At 41.6% G+C, this 14,358-nt stretch overlaps 2 protein-coding genes across 18 annotated transcripts in view; one reads left to right on the forward strand and one right to left on the reverse strand.

The window, feature by feature from the left end:
• Window positions 1–12,122, reverse strand: part of HMG20A (high mobility group 20A) — a 57,345-nt gene extending 45,223 nt beyond the window's left edge. Inside the window, exon 1 of one of the 2 annotated variants that reach the window (XM_078380923.1) lies at window positions 12,001–12,122. The gene's annotated coding sequence lies outside the window, so the exon portion shown is untranslated. Of the gene's footprint in view, window positions 1–11,659; window positions 11,788–12,000 lie in introns of those variants that run through there. The other variant, XM_020808661.3, reaches the window with a different exon arrangement.
• Window positions 12,123–12,478: 356 nt separating this feature from the next.
• The window catches only part of PEAK1 (pseudopodium enriched atypical kinase 1), a 60,542-nt gene continuing 58,662 nt past the window's right edge, over window positions 12,479–14,358 (forward strand). For 4 of the 16 annotated variants that reach the window (XR_012081519.2, XR_012081518.2, XM_072981685.2 and 1 more), the window contains exon 1: window positions 12,735–12,875. The gene's annotated coding sequence lies outside the window, so the exon portion shown is untranslated. Of the gene's footprint in view, window positions 12,876–14,358 lie in introns of all 16 variants that reach the window. The other 12 variants (XM_078380925.1, XM_078380926.1, XM_072981688.2 and 9 more) reach the window with 7 other exon arrangements.

Below are 14,358 nucleotides of genomic sequence, written 5' to 3' on the forward strand. Positions count from 1 at the left end.
TTTATAAGAAACAGTATACAAACCTTATGAAGAAAACAATTAGGTACAATAATCCAAGCAGTTATCTTCATTTAGGCAAAAGATGCCTTATTAAAACCTCAGTAAATAAAAGCAGAGCTTTAAAATTGGCACCTCATCAGTTGCTAGGATGACAAACCATGCAATGGAACAAGCACAAAGCGATTCTGAATAATCATCTGTTCCAAGACAATGTTTCTAGTCTTCATGCAGAAAAAGGAAAAAATGTTCTCATCTCTTTTTAACTTCAAATAGTCATCATTACTGAACCATTTTTAACAATGAAACTAGCAAGCAAGTATAATGTTATTCTTCTACATCAAGGACTTTAGTGTTCTAGGACAGCATGAGTCATTTTTTATTTCTCAAATATCTGCACAAATACTGTCAGATATCAGCACCTGATTTGAAAAACCAAGATTTTTTCTCTCTCTCCTATAGAACCAAAGTCTATTATTTCAATAAAAGAGTGGTCTTTTAGGCCAGATGGGCGGGGTATAAATCAAATAAATAAATAAAATAAAATAAATAACATACTGGCAACTTTGCAGTGAACTTTAAACTACTTAATGGTCTTGAAGACCAAAGTTGGGGGAAAAGAAAGACAGAACTAACCTACCATTTGCAGGAGGATAGAACACGAAGATTTTAGTGCAGTAGTTGTTCCAAAGCAAGAAAAGAAATTGAGTATGGACTGAGAAAACCAGAACAAGAGAATGCAATTGTTATGTGGCAGTTACAGGACCATGTTTAGCCTTCATCCACGCAGAGAGGACATTTTAGTTCCTGAAAGTCATGTCTGCCTGCAGAATTTACACACATCTAGACCTAAGAAGTAGGCATTTCACAAAATTGTCACTTGAAGACTTACTTGTCAACTATTTGCTACATACAGACTTTAAGCTCCAAAACAAAAATAAAACACAATGTTAAAAAGAAACCTTGGGAAAATGCAACAAATCTATTGTATTTTGCTTCCCCCCAGCAAAGCTATGTAATGTACTGAGACGAAAATATCCCAAGCTGGGCAGGATAAAAATCAAATTAATTAATTAATTAATTTTCTTTGGTAAGCCAAGAAGAACTGAGTTATCACGATACACCAAGGGCACGAATCATTAGAAAGTGGGAAGACATAAAACAAAATCGAGGAGTTATATGAGAAGACAGTCATAGCCATGAATCTGAGATGTTACTGTTATTTCTGTTGCTATTTCAAATTCAGTATCAAGTTAAGTAGGATTTACTCCAAAGGATACATGCACACAGCCATAGCCTTGGAAGTCCATTCTAATATTTATTTATTTATTTGATTTATATCTTAAGATTCCATTACATTAAATTACATTCATTTCACATTATACTATGAACACGGCAAACTCTTAAAACTCAACTGCATAGTTTGCAATACTTTTTCTGAATTGATTCCCCATCACATATGCAAAAAACACTTAGCCATGTTATCTTCACATGCAGTCTCAACAGCAGTTTAGCATTAAATATTTTGTTGCTTGCCTCACTTCTCTGCACACAGTGACTAGCAAAGAGCTATCTTCAATAAAGTAAAGCAAGAATTCCTCATGCTATCAACTAAAAAGACTTTGAAGCCCAGCCAGTTGCTAGTTTACTCCAACTTTTCCCCTATCTTTGTGAAAGTTTCAGATTTAAAAGTACATCTGCATGTTCTAATGTCCTATTTATCTATTTTAGTACCTTTGTTGAACAGTGTTGTAAGGAAAAGTGGTGGTGCTGGCAGCAGCAGAAAACCTCCCCTTCCTGTCCTGTGCTAATTCTGTTTACCTTTTAAAGGCTGAAGTAGTATTCTTAAAATGTTTGAATATTTCTGAGAACATTGTGAGTCAATCTAAAATAAGTCAGGGATTAATGTCGGATTGTGGGAATCCTCCTACAAACTTAGTTTAAAAGAGTGTAAATAAGTCAACTTTGAACGACTGCTTAGTATCATTGTTCTGTGAACAAAAATACCACTATTTAAGTGATCCTGAGAATTCTCACTTAAAGAGTCAAGTGGAGATTCTGATTAAATTAGAACAATGAGCATGGTAGTTGAGGATGTGTGAGGGAATGATAAGAATTTGCCTAACACTTTATTCAATACTGATTTTAACTCTGCCATAGGTATCTAAAGGAACTGTCTGTACAAACCCAACTCAAATTAATCCTAATTATTATATAGTTAATTGAAAAGTTTTTAAAAGGGAGTTTTGGAAACAAACTGTGTGGACACTATCAGTGTAAAATGAAATAATAAGACATTAAATAACTGAGGATATGCTTGAACAAACATTTTTCATTGTACCCAATGTTTAATTACTAAGATTAGTGTGTGCTATTCACTGTGTTCCAGCTTGTTAAGGGTTCATCTGCCAAATATATGTTCCCAATAATGATGCTCTGGAAGGCAGACAAATGCTAGCCCCTGCAAATTAATTTCAGATCAATAAACCTGTAAAGATTCACTGAAACATTAGAAGCAGACTGTCACAGTTTTCTAATCATTGATTACTAGACACAGACATGCCTTTCTATAAAACAGTGCCTTCTGTAAAAACTGTTCAGATATGAAGATCATCATATCTGTACTAGCTCAGAGAAGTACACAAATTGCAGGCATTGTGATAAGATAATCTTAACTTCTCCAATACCTCAATTCCCTCCACTCTTAGGATCTGAAGAATTACATAGAAGACCACACAGAGAAATGTCTGGCAAATCTGTTCTGATTTCCTGCTAGATCTGTTTGCTTACATTATGTACTTCCTAGCTAATTACTGGCATTTAGCATAAGGAAAACTGAGAGCTGCCATCACACTTATTGCAGGCTTTGATCTTAAGAAGCAAATAATGAATTTCTGTAAGATTCCATTTTCTAATACTACTCAGAAGAACCATATCCCAGCTATGAACCAACCCAATTGCAAAATGAATTATTATTTTTTTAATTATAAAAAGTATCTGAAAAATTAGTCTCATTAGAGTTAAGGTGACAATTAATTCTTTTTATTATCATCTTATTTGTTTTTAATTCTTCATTGCTCCTTGTTATATCAGATTTAGTTATCTAATTTAGTTATAATTCAGTCTGGCCACTGACTCTTCCAAGAAGGCTAACTAAATTAAAATCAACATAAAATCGACTAAACTAAAAGCAACATACAATTTTAATAGATCCATGCAAGCTAACCCTAGAGTCAGACTCAACATGTTTACACAAAGTTGCAACTACCGTGTTTACCCGAAAATAAGACAGGGTCTTATATTAATTTTTGCTCCAAAAAACGCATTAGGGCTTATTTTCAAGGGATGTTTTATTTTACAGTCATGTCATCTTCTGGTTGCTGCACACTGCTGCACAATGCTAGAGGGCGGGGTTTCACTTAACAAGGGCTTATTTTTGGGGTAGGGTTTATATTTCGAACATCCTGAAAAATCATACTAGGGCTTATTTTCAGGTTAGGTCTTATTTTCGGGAAAACAGGGTAGATGTCAGCTAAACATCTTTTTGAGCTCTACTGAGTTCAAGGGGACCAGCCCTCAGATACTTTCGATTAAGCTTATAGATGACTGCTGCAATCCTGTACCCACAAATTTGGGAAGAAGCACTACTTAATTTAATAGTATTTAATTCTGAGAATACACATACAAGATTGCACCATTAGCCAGTAAATGTTTACCTGCCATTACAGTCTTTATTTTAAGTCAAAGAATAATGATAATTATATGTTGTCAAGTCAATCCCAACTCATGGGCCCTTTCTGGCACTCAACAGGCATAGAATACTCAGTAGTTTCCCACTCCTGTTCTGCGGGTATTCTGGGACTGAATAGCTTCCTTAAGACCACACAAGTCAGCTTTTCTCCTACAAGGGACAGAGGGGCATTAAACTCCCAGTTCCTTGCCTTGCAGCCAAGTGGAATCAGTATTCTGAAAAGAAGAACTTATTCAACCTTCCGTAGAATGCATGCGAGACTAAACTGAGAAAAAAACCCAAGAATGATGAAATTATGGAAGATGCCCATGACAAAGCATTCATATGAATCTGCCATAGTGAACTCAAATTGTTGGCATGCATGCCTAGAACTCGGTGGAGGGGAAATCCACAAACTCATTATGTGCCTGCCAGCAATTTCCAATGATGGAATTTCAATCACACAACAAACTCAATGCAAGCACATTCAATCTGTGCAGAAAAAATGGTTGTACAGATCAAAATAAACCTATCAAATATATTTCAGAATAGCTAAAGAAGCCAAAAGTTGGCTTCTTCTAGGAAAAAAAAAATCTGTACCTCAATAAAGTGAAGATAGAGAGGTGAGGACAAGGAGGAAGAGGGAGTTTTCTTCAAGATTGTAACCAAGACAACTAGGTACTGGATTGATATCAGTATATTAAGTTCTGCTTGTTTTGATGACATTATGTTTTCTCCCATGGCTAACTTTGAACAGCCTAAAAGAAAACTATAAATCCCTCTGCTAACCCCACCAAGATTTTACATGACAATTATTAATTTAACTACACAGAACACTTTATATATGTGAGAAGACCATCCTAAAGGAGAAATATGGATATAAAGCGAACTCTAGAAATAAAATAAAATAAATACTTTGGCATTTCTCAGATTTTTTTGAAAACTGATAGGAGAGAGTAGCTTCAAATTAGGAGAGCCCAAGGGGGTAAATGAACTTCATGTTAATGTCAGTTTTCACTTCTCAAGGTATCACTTACAAAAACATTTCTTTACACATCCTCAGCTACCATGCTCATTGTTCTAATTTAATCAGAATCTCCACTTGACTCTTTAAGTGAGAATTCTCAAGATCACTTAAATAGTGATATTTTTGTTCACAGAACAATGGTACTAAGCAGTTGTTCAAAGCTGATTTATCTACACTCTTTTAAACTAAGTTCGTAGGAGGATTCCCACAATCCGACATTAATCCCTGACTTATTTTAGATTGACTCACAATGTTCTCACAAATATTCAAACATTTTAAGAACACTACTTCAACCTTTAAAGGATAAACAAAATTAGCACAGGACAGGAAGAGGTGGTTTTCTGCTGCCGCCAGCACCATTACTTTTCCTTACAGCACTGCTCAACAAGGGTACTAAAATGTGCCAGCCCAATAAGATTTTTTAAAAAAACCAGTCTAGCATTTATTTACTGATACCATTCTAAAAAAGCAAATCGTGGATAAACAGCTTTCTGAAACAAGAAACAGACATACCATTGGAGACCTAAGGATTTGAAAGAAAGCCAAGGGAATTAGTAATAGAAATAAGCTGTCTAAACAGGAGAAATCTACAAAAATAAAATCCTAGTTCTAGTTTAAAAATAGCTTTCATCATCCAACTCTGCTTTGCCAGCATTTAGTTACATTTGATGAAAGCTCATCAAACTAGAGCACTTGGCTTTCTCCTCTTCATCTAATCCCAGTTTTGCAATCTCAAAAACTAGATGGCCCTGAACAAATCTCCTATTAGTTTAGCACCAAAACATAAATTGCCAGGGGAGGGGAGGAACAACACTGCATGAAAGATAACAGGAAGAGCCATAAGTTGGTGGTGGTTTGTGGCCTTTGCATGCAGATGATCCCTTGCATCTGTTGGGAGGGCTGAGAAAATCTGTCTGAAACCTTAGGTGCTACTGCCAGTCTGTGACAAGCGGACCAGACTAGACAGACCAGTAGCCTAACTTTTTTGAAGGCAGTTTCTGACACATATGGTGGCACAAAGAAAACCAATGCAGACGTGACACCTGGATCATGAGATAACACCCCATGTCAAACGACATCCCATCAAATTGGGAAGTGGGTGCAAAATTCGTGGCAACATTCCTAGCCCCCATTTTAAAAATACTGAAAGCTAAATTGCTAGAACACTATCTACACAGCACTTCACTGCCAAGGTAGTAATGAGACACTGTGCCACTTGCACACATGGCACCACTACACAAGAAAGTGATCTCCATGAACAAAACTCACTCTCTACTTATGCTACAAAAATACTTGCACAACAGGCATGATCCTCACTACAATGCTGGAAGGGTTTTCCAATCAGGAGAAGCTCAATAGATATTTGCCACAATATTTCAAGAACATTTATTTTAGCCAATTTTATACAGCATAATGACCAGGGGAGAACAGGCTTGATTTTGATGACTATCCACATGTCATCCAGAACACTCAAAGCACCACCTTACTTTCCATACTTTTCCTAATTTTATTATTTATTTAAAATACATTTTTCTTATTTTTGAACCTTACAGCCCACAGAGCTTGTAAAAGTTAAAATAAATAAAAGAAAAGCGGGAGTGGGAAAGGAAGGGAGATGGAGGGTGGAAGGGAGAGGGAGACTAATTCAGTGACCTGGATCAATAAAACCTCTTTGAAATTTGCCAGTTCTATATATTTTAATTCACATCCCATAGCATTCAACCCAGATGGCTGTCAGGAAACAGAGCCCACGACTGCAGCTCAAAACTGGCAATGCTGCAGAAAGCATTCTACAAGGAAGGTGCCACCACAAGCTCTTCTCCTAATTGCCACTTGTTTAGTCTCAAGAGGAGGGGCACACAGAGTAGGCTTTCAATGAAGACCTTAACTAATGGACAGGTTTATATGCGAGGAAAGTGGTCTTTCAGACATCTCACTGGACTGCTTCATAAGAGCTCAATATTGTTTCAGTTCTATGCACAAACAACTTGCTGGAAGCGAACACATTCCACTGACAGTTGCCTGGGGTGCCTTGCTCGCAATTCCAGAACTTCCTCACTTCCTGATCATTAACGAAACTCAATAACTTTCAGGAGGGGATACATGCTGTGATCCATAATTGTTTTCTCATCCCAACAACACATAAATGATACCAAGGAGATGTTTGAATACTGATTTTTTCTACTTTGTGGGGAAAGAGTGTGAAACAGCCATGATTAGAAAGCCTGTTCAAAGAAGTTAGGACAGCAAGATTCAAAACAAATGAGCAGTAAGAGTGGCAATAAATATATAATATGGTGCTTTTTATGAATTTTGTTTAATTTTGCATTTTAAATAAGTACCTAGAAATAAGGCTTTTAAGTCTGGGGATGATCTAGACTACAGTGCAGCAAGAACGAATTTGAGGAGAGGCATTAAGCAAGCTAAGGCCGAATACAAGAGGAGAATTGAAGACTGCTTTCTCAGCAATAACATGAGGCAAGTTTGGCAGGGGGTTCAACAACTAACAAACTACAAAGCAAAAAAGGTTTCCTCAGGCGGAGGTGTGGAGGTGGCTGAGGAGTTGAACAACTTTTTTGCTCGATTCGAGATCGATCAAACTGAAACTGTTTGTTTGCCATCATTTACTCAGCAGAGTCCCCCCTTCATTGTGAATGAGCAGGATGTGAGACAGACTATGAAAGTGGTTAACTCCAGAAAAGCAGCTGGACCCGACTTAATTCCTGGTCGGGTGGTAAAAGACTGTGCTGATCAGCTAGCCGGGATATGGACTGTAATTTTTAATAGATCCCTGACACTATGCGCAGTTCCCGTCTGTCTCAAGGCTTCCGTCATCGTTCCACTGCCTAAAAAGTTGCCTACAAACAGTCCGAATGACTACAGGCCGGTGGCACTAACTTCAATCTTAATGAAGTGCTTTGAGCAGTTAGTTCGGAAATATATTATCTCCTGCCTTCCTGATTCCTTTGATAGGCTTCAGTTTGCTTATAAAGAAAATAGATCAACCGAGGATGCGATCAATACTGTGCTTTATATGGCTTTATCCCACTTGGAAACACAAGGGAATTATGTAAGAATGCTGTTCGCGGACTTTAGCTCTGCTTTTAACACCATTATACCCCACAGATTAATAGACAAACTTAAAGATCTTGATTTTCCAGATTCTATCTGTCTGTGGATTTTGGATTTTTTAACAAATCGTCCACAAAGGGTTAAACTGAATGACTACATCTCTACTGACAAGATACTCAGCACTGGCACTCCACAAGGTTGTGTCCTTAGTCCACTACTGTTCTCCATTTATTCATCGGATTGCACCAATAACCATCCCAGTAATAGGATTATCAAATTTGCAGACGATACTACACTAGTAGGACTTATCTCTGGGGATGATGAGTCTGCGTATCGGGATGAGGTATTACAGCTATCCCGCTGGTGCAAAAAAAACAATCTTTTATTTAACATCCAAAAAACCAAGGAATTCATAGTGGACTATAGGAAAAAAAGAGCAGACATTCAGCCACTGTATATAGATGGAGTTTGTGTGGAACAGGTGGTTGAATGTAAGTTTCTTGGGACTATCATAACAAATGACCTGACTTGGAGTGCAAACACCGCTGCGTTAATCAGGAAGGCACAACAACGGTTGTATTTTCTAAGGATTCTTAGAAAGCAACAATTGACTGAGAGTTTGTTAATCACCTTCTATCGGAGTTCGATTGAGAGCATATTATCCTACTGTCTCTGTGTATGGTTCACGAGCTGCACAGTGGCAGAGAAAAAGGCAATTCAAAGGGTGATTAAGACAGCCCAAAACATCATTGGCTGTTCACTCCCCTCTTTGGAAGAATTGTATAAGAACAGATGTAAGAGGAAGATATCTAACATACTGAAAGACTCCTCTCATCCGGGATATCAGCTCTTTAAACTATTACCATCAGGAAGGAGATTCAGGGTATTGAAAGCAAGGACAAGCAGATTCAAGAACAGTTTTTACCCAAGTGCAGTATTGAGTTTAAATGTGGGGCCATAGGTTTTTGGTGGATTTTAATTGCTGAGAGAAAACGGGGTGTCTATATTTGGATGGTGAAAGTTGTGTATATTTTAACTTTTTTTTGTAGTGTTGTCCAGTTTTACCTTGGGGAAGAGCACCTCATTTCGTTGCACCCACTTGTGAGCGCAATGACAAATAAATTTCTTATGTCTTATGTCTTATGTCTTAATTTTGCATTAGAGCCTGCAGCAATCATGTTTATACATGAAGTCCAGAGCAAGAAATAGCCCCACACCAGAGAACATTGCTACAGGAAGTCTGAATTGGCACTACACCAGGGATACAAGAAACCTCTTCTCTCTGTGTGGCTTTGTTTCTCACCTTCACAGAAGAACAAGGGAACAAGTAGAAGAATGCACACAAAGCAAGGAAAGAATACAAAGCTGACTGAAGCTTAATCAGAAGAAGGCCTGACTATGGCACAGCCAGGATCATATATGAGTTCTATCTATTCCTATCCAGATATGTTACAAACACCTGCTAGCTGTGCTAGGTGTCATCCAGGCTGACCACACTATCTATTCTATATAACTTAGAAGTATGGCTTAGATCTCTGACTGCAGAGCCAGAAGTTGGAAGTTAGATTCATCACTGTGCCTCCTTGATTAGGGCTGGACTCGATGATCTATTGGATCCCTTCCAGTTCTGCAGTTCAAAGACTATTGTTATTATTACTAAATTTCCAAAAAGCTATAATTTGCACACAGCCAGGAAAACCACTAAATTTGGAAAGGCAAAAAGGTCACACAGAAAAAACAAAATCAATTTCAGCATAAGGTCTTTGATGTACAGTCACAAATCTTACACATCCTCAAATCTTCAAAATAAACCATACAAAAATGAACAAAGATTTCATATACAAGAAAGACATAATTACAGTGGACCCTCTACTTAAGGAATTAATCCGTATTGGAATGGTGGCTGCAAGTGGCGCAGTGGTTAAAACGCTGTACTACAGCTAAAACTGTGCTCACGACCTGGGGTTCAAATCCCAGGTAGCCGGCTCAAGGTTGACTCAGCCTTCCATCCTTCCGAGATCGGTAAAATGAGTACCCAGCTTGCTGGGGGGGCAATGTGTAGCCTTTATAATTAAAATTGTAAACCGCCCGGAGAGTGCTTGTAGCGCTATGGGGCGGTATATAAGTCCAATAAATAAATAAATAAATATAAGTCGAAAAGTCTGTAAGTCGAATCTCCATTGACCTACAATGCACTGAAAACCAATTAATCCCATAACCAGTGGTTTTTATTCTATTTTTATTCCATTTTGGTTTTTTTCTGGTCTGTAAGTTGATTCTCTGGCTGCAAGTCGAATCTAAATTTTGCAGCCAGAGAAGTCTGTAACTCGAAAAGTCTGTAAGTCGAGCCGTCTGTAAATCGAGAGTCCACTGTACACAGAACGTCAACATTGCTCCATAGCAAAATGGAGAAACGCTAAAGCTCTTTGGAGCTTCGATTTGTATCTCACTGCGAAAGAAACAAAACAAAACCTGATTCCCCTACCAAACGTATTATCTACAGCATCAATGTCCCAACATTCTATGACAACAACACCCAAGTAGGACTACTAAACATGCATGCTAGTGGTCTAACTAAAATGGAAAAGTCTTCTAATGCAGTTTACAGTTCATCTTTTTGTTCTGTTATCCTCTAGACTGAGGGTTCAATGGGGGTAGGGACCCGTTATTTCATTCCTTCTGAAACATGTACAGTGGTAGTGCCTTTTGCTATTGCTTTTTTGGTGGCTTTATATTTTTATTGTTTTACACATTTTAAAAATCGATCTCTTATTCTACTTGTTGCAAACCGCCGATATTAGTGCATTGCACTAATGGGGCAGTAAATAAACAACTCTATAAATAAATAACTTTATTTCATGCTTTAAAAATTATTTTCAGCAGCAACTACTGAATAAAACTGTAGAAACCTGAGAACTGAAGTACCATAACCTGGTGAACATTTATCATATTTTAAAGCCATGATTACAAATAGTAGGATGAACTGCTGCATAGCTCAGTCGTTTAAGCATCTGACTGAGGAGCCAGTGGTTAGGAGTTCAATTCCCCACTGAGCCTCCTTGGCAGGGACAGGGCTCAATGATCCATAAGGTCCCTTCCAGCTCTGCAGTTCATCATAATCAATAATCAATAATAACAACAACAACAATAATGCATATACAACAAAATTCATCATACCAAAATGGTCCCTGCAAAACCAAAGTAACATTTTAGAAATTTATACTGGAGTGTGTACTTTGGCTAAAGAGATGTAGATCCAACCCCCTTGACTGCTCCACAAAGCGTTCTGAATCGATCAGATTCATTCTTCCCCACAGCGTAACCTATCTCACAGGGTTGTTCTGACGATAAAAACCTCAAGAGAGGGGGAAACGTTATATAGGGCCTACTTGGGCAGGTGATAAGAAATAAAAGTGGGGAACTCTCATTTTACAGAGAAGTAAAGCTGTGTCTGACAGGAGCTCCTCCTCCAAACAAGGAGGCACGTGGGAATCGGGTAGGCCCAGAAGATTCTTCCTTCAGGGCACGATCTTTTTTTGTGTGGGGGGGAGGGAGGTGGGGGGGTTGTGAAAGTGAGAAATGAGGAAATAGGATGATACTAGGCCCCTAGACTTTTGGAAGCTTCATATCGTTCGGGGGGGGGGGGGGCAGAGAAGACCCGAGAGGCCTAGTGGCTTCCTCTTTTCCTCCCCCTTCACAAGTCCCCAATTTTACCTCATCCCCTTCCTTCCCTCACAACACCTACCACCTCTCGCTTTCTTCACCTCATTCCCCCCCCACAAGTATAGGACACAGCTCTTCTTTCTCCCCTCCCCCTACCAGACAAAACTGACCTGTCACGGAAAAGCAGGGTAACGGGCAGGGGGGGGTCCCCTCAGAGCCTCCTGCCCCCTTCACCCCCACTCGGCCACCATCATCCTCTCCCCCTCTCTCTTGCCCCCCCTTTCAGGAACCGGCGCAGCACGGCCACCTTCTCTCTAAGATCCCTCCGCCCCCCACTCGGCTCCCTTTTATCCCAGTTTTTAAAAAAAGAGATCTAAAACCGCTCTTTCAGCCTCGGGTTGCTCCAAGCGCCGCGAATTGGGCCTCTAGATTAAATAAAAAATTTCATTTAGATCAAACATAGTCACGGATTTATTTTTTTTTTAATATTTGGCGGAAGGATCCCTGAAACCTGAGGGATCGCTGCGACGCGCTAAAACCCGTCGAACGGTTCCCGGCGCGGTGCATGCTGGGGAACGTAGTCCGCGGGCGCAAATTCCCAGCAAGGGAGAGAAGGAGCCGCAAGCTTTCTCTCTCCCACCCAGCTCTCTCCCACTCAGAATGGGAAAGAGAAGCCACGCCCCCCACATTTTTTTAACGTCTTGGACGGCGCGAGGGTGGATGGGTGAGCCGAGTGGGCGGGAGGGAGAGAAAGAGTGTCTGTGAGCGCGAGCGCGCGCGTGCGCCTGCGCGTGAAGCAGCTGCGCCAGAGCTCCCTGAAGTCTTAACTTTTCTTCCTCTCCTCTTCCGGCGGCCCCGCCCACTCGCCCGGCGCGCGAGACTCCCGCGCCTTGAGTGACGGGTTGGCGGCGCGAGCGGGAGGGAGGGAGGGAGGGAGGGAGGGAGGGAGGAGGCTGAGAGCGCTTGGCGAGGTGGGCGGGGCCACGCGCGAGCCTCGCCTGTGGCAGGCAGGCAGGCAGGCAGGCGGCCGGTAGTTTGAGGGGAGTTCGCCAGCGAGTTGTTGCGCGTGAGGGAGAAGAAGAAAAAGAAGGGGGGGGGGGAGAAAAGCGGTCCCCTTCCGCCCGTCCGTCCTTCAGGGCCGTCGGAAGGGCTTGTGCCGGGCGGCGAAGGCGACGACACCGGCCCTGAGGGAGTGTGGGGGGGGGGGGGAGAGCAGAGAAGAAGTCCTCCCTCCCGCCCTCGGAGCCCAGGTAAAACCCATCCCGACGTGTCTTTACTCACCCGGGGAGTTCGCCTCAGGAGGGGACAAAAAAAAAACAGGCCTTGAGGAGAGGAGGGGGGAGAGAGAGATAGAAAGAAAGAAAGAAATTGACGACGACGCCTGAGGTAAAAAAGCGGTTTAAATGCTTCACGGAAGGGGGAGGGGTGTTGGAATGTATTGATTTATTTTTTTTCTGAGGGGCAGCGGAAAGCAAGGTCGGTGGGGCGGGGGCGGGAGGGAGAGAAAGCGGGAGAGGTTTCCTGCCGGTCGGTCGGGTTCGTGATTTCCCCTCAGACGGGGAGTTGGGGGTGGCGGCGGTGTAACTTCCTGGCGTGAGGGGAGGAAGAGAAGGGAATTGGGGCCGGGGGAGGAGGAGGAAGAGAGACCCGGAATGGCAGTTCCTGACAGCTTCGTTTCGGGCCCCCCCCCCGCCTCGGGCCTCCGACGGGTCCCCCCACGAACCCACCCACCGACACAGAGAGGCGAGCTCCTTCTTGCCCTAAGTTTGAGGGGAAAGTTTGGGACGGGAACGAGGACTCCCTCCATCTCCGCCTCCTTTCCTGAGAAACTGGGGCCCCAGAGCACGAATGCCTCCTCCTCTGATTCTCTTCAGCAGCCTCCCCCCCAAAAAAAACGGGTATGGAAGCCCCGTTGAATTTAATGGGGTTTCTTCTCAGGGTTCAGTGTGCTTGAGGTAGGAGGGCTCGTTCTGTTGCCTTTATTTGTGCCTTTACATGGGGTGAGAGCCTCTGTGCATGGGTGTGCTTTGCTTTCTCCAGTGATGGTGTTCCTTAAAGCCCTTGGTTGCCCTTGCAGTGATGGAGCCTCTAATGTGGGTTTTGGGGATTGAGAGGAACCTGAAGAGGAACAAGAGCTCTGCTGTTCTTAGTAAACTGGATTACAGTACCTTAGGTATATAATCATGTCAATTCTGAGTTATAATGACTACTTCCAGGTAGAGAATACTCAGATGTGGTTCTGGGGGCATCTTGGGATTATGCAGTTTGCCCGAGGCTACATAGGCTGGAGGCACAGTGGGGAATCTACTCCCTGGAGGGACAGTGTCAGACTCTACAGCCAGACACCTAAACCTCTGAACTAGCCAGTCTGCTTAAATAATAATTAAGTGCAGTCAAGTCAGTTCTGACTTACAACAACCCTTTTCCAGGTAGAGGACACTCAGAAGTTATTTCCCATTCCCTTCTTCTGGGGGCATCTTGGGGACTGTGCAGCTTGTCCAATGCCACACAGGCTGGCTCTGTCTCCCTGTGACTGAAATCTAGAGGTGTGAAAGCAGTAATGAGAGGTGTTGATGGTCCCTTGGAGTTGTCCCCATAAGGGATCTCTGCCTGAACTACCTATGTCTGCTGGTAGAGAGGCATCAACTAAACAGTTCAGAAAATGCCCTGGGGAAGCAAAGAAATATTTCTGTGGCCTCTGCTAGCTCTTTTGGAGTTTGGTACAGTTGATGCTCTAAGGATTAACCAGACATTTCTGCATTCAATTGCTAGCTGTAGACAGCAGAGAAATAGGGTACCTCGCAGAGGAAAGGCTCTGCTTGATTTAAAGATAAAACTTTGGAAGGCATTGTGTCTGCATTGTACCTAT

This window comes from Pogona vitticeps, chromosome 12 (assembly GCF_051106095.1).
Source record: "Pogona vitticeps strain Pit_001003342236 chromosome 12, PviZW2.1, whole genome shotgun sequence".
NCBI classification, from domain to species: Eukaryota; Metazoa; Chordata; class Lepidosauria; order Squamata; family Agamidae; genus Pogona; species Pogona vitticeps.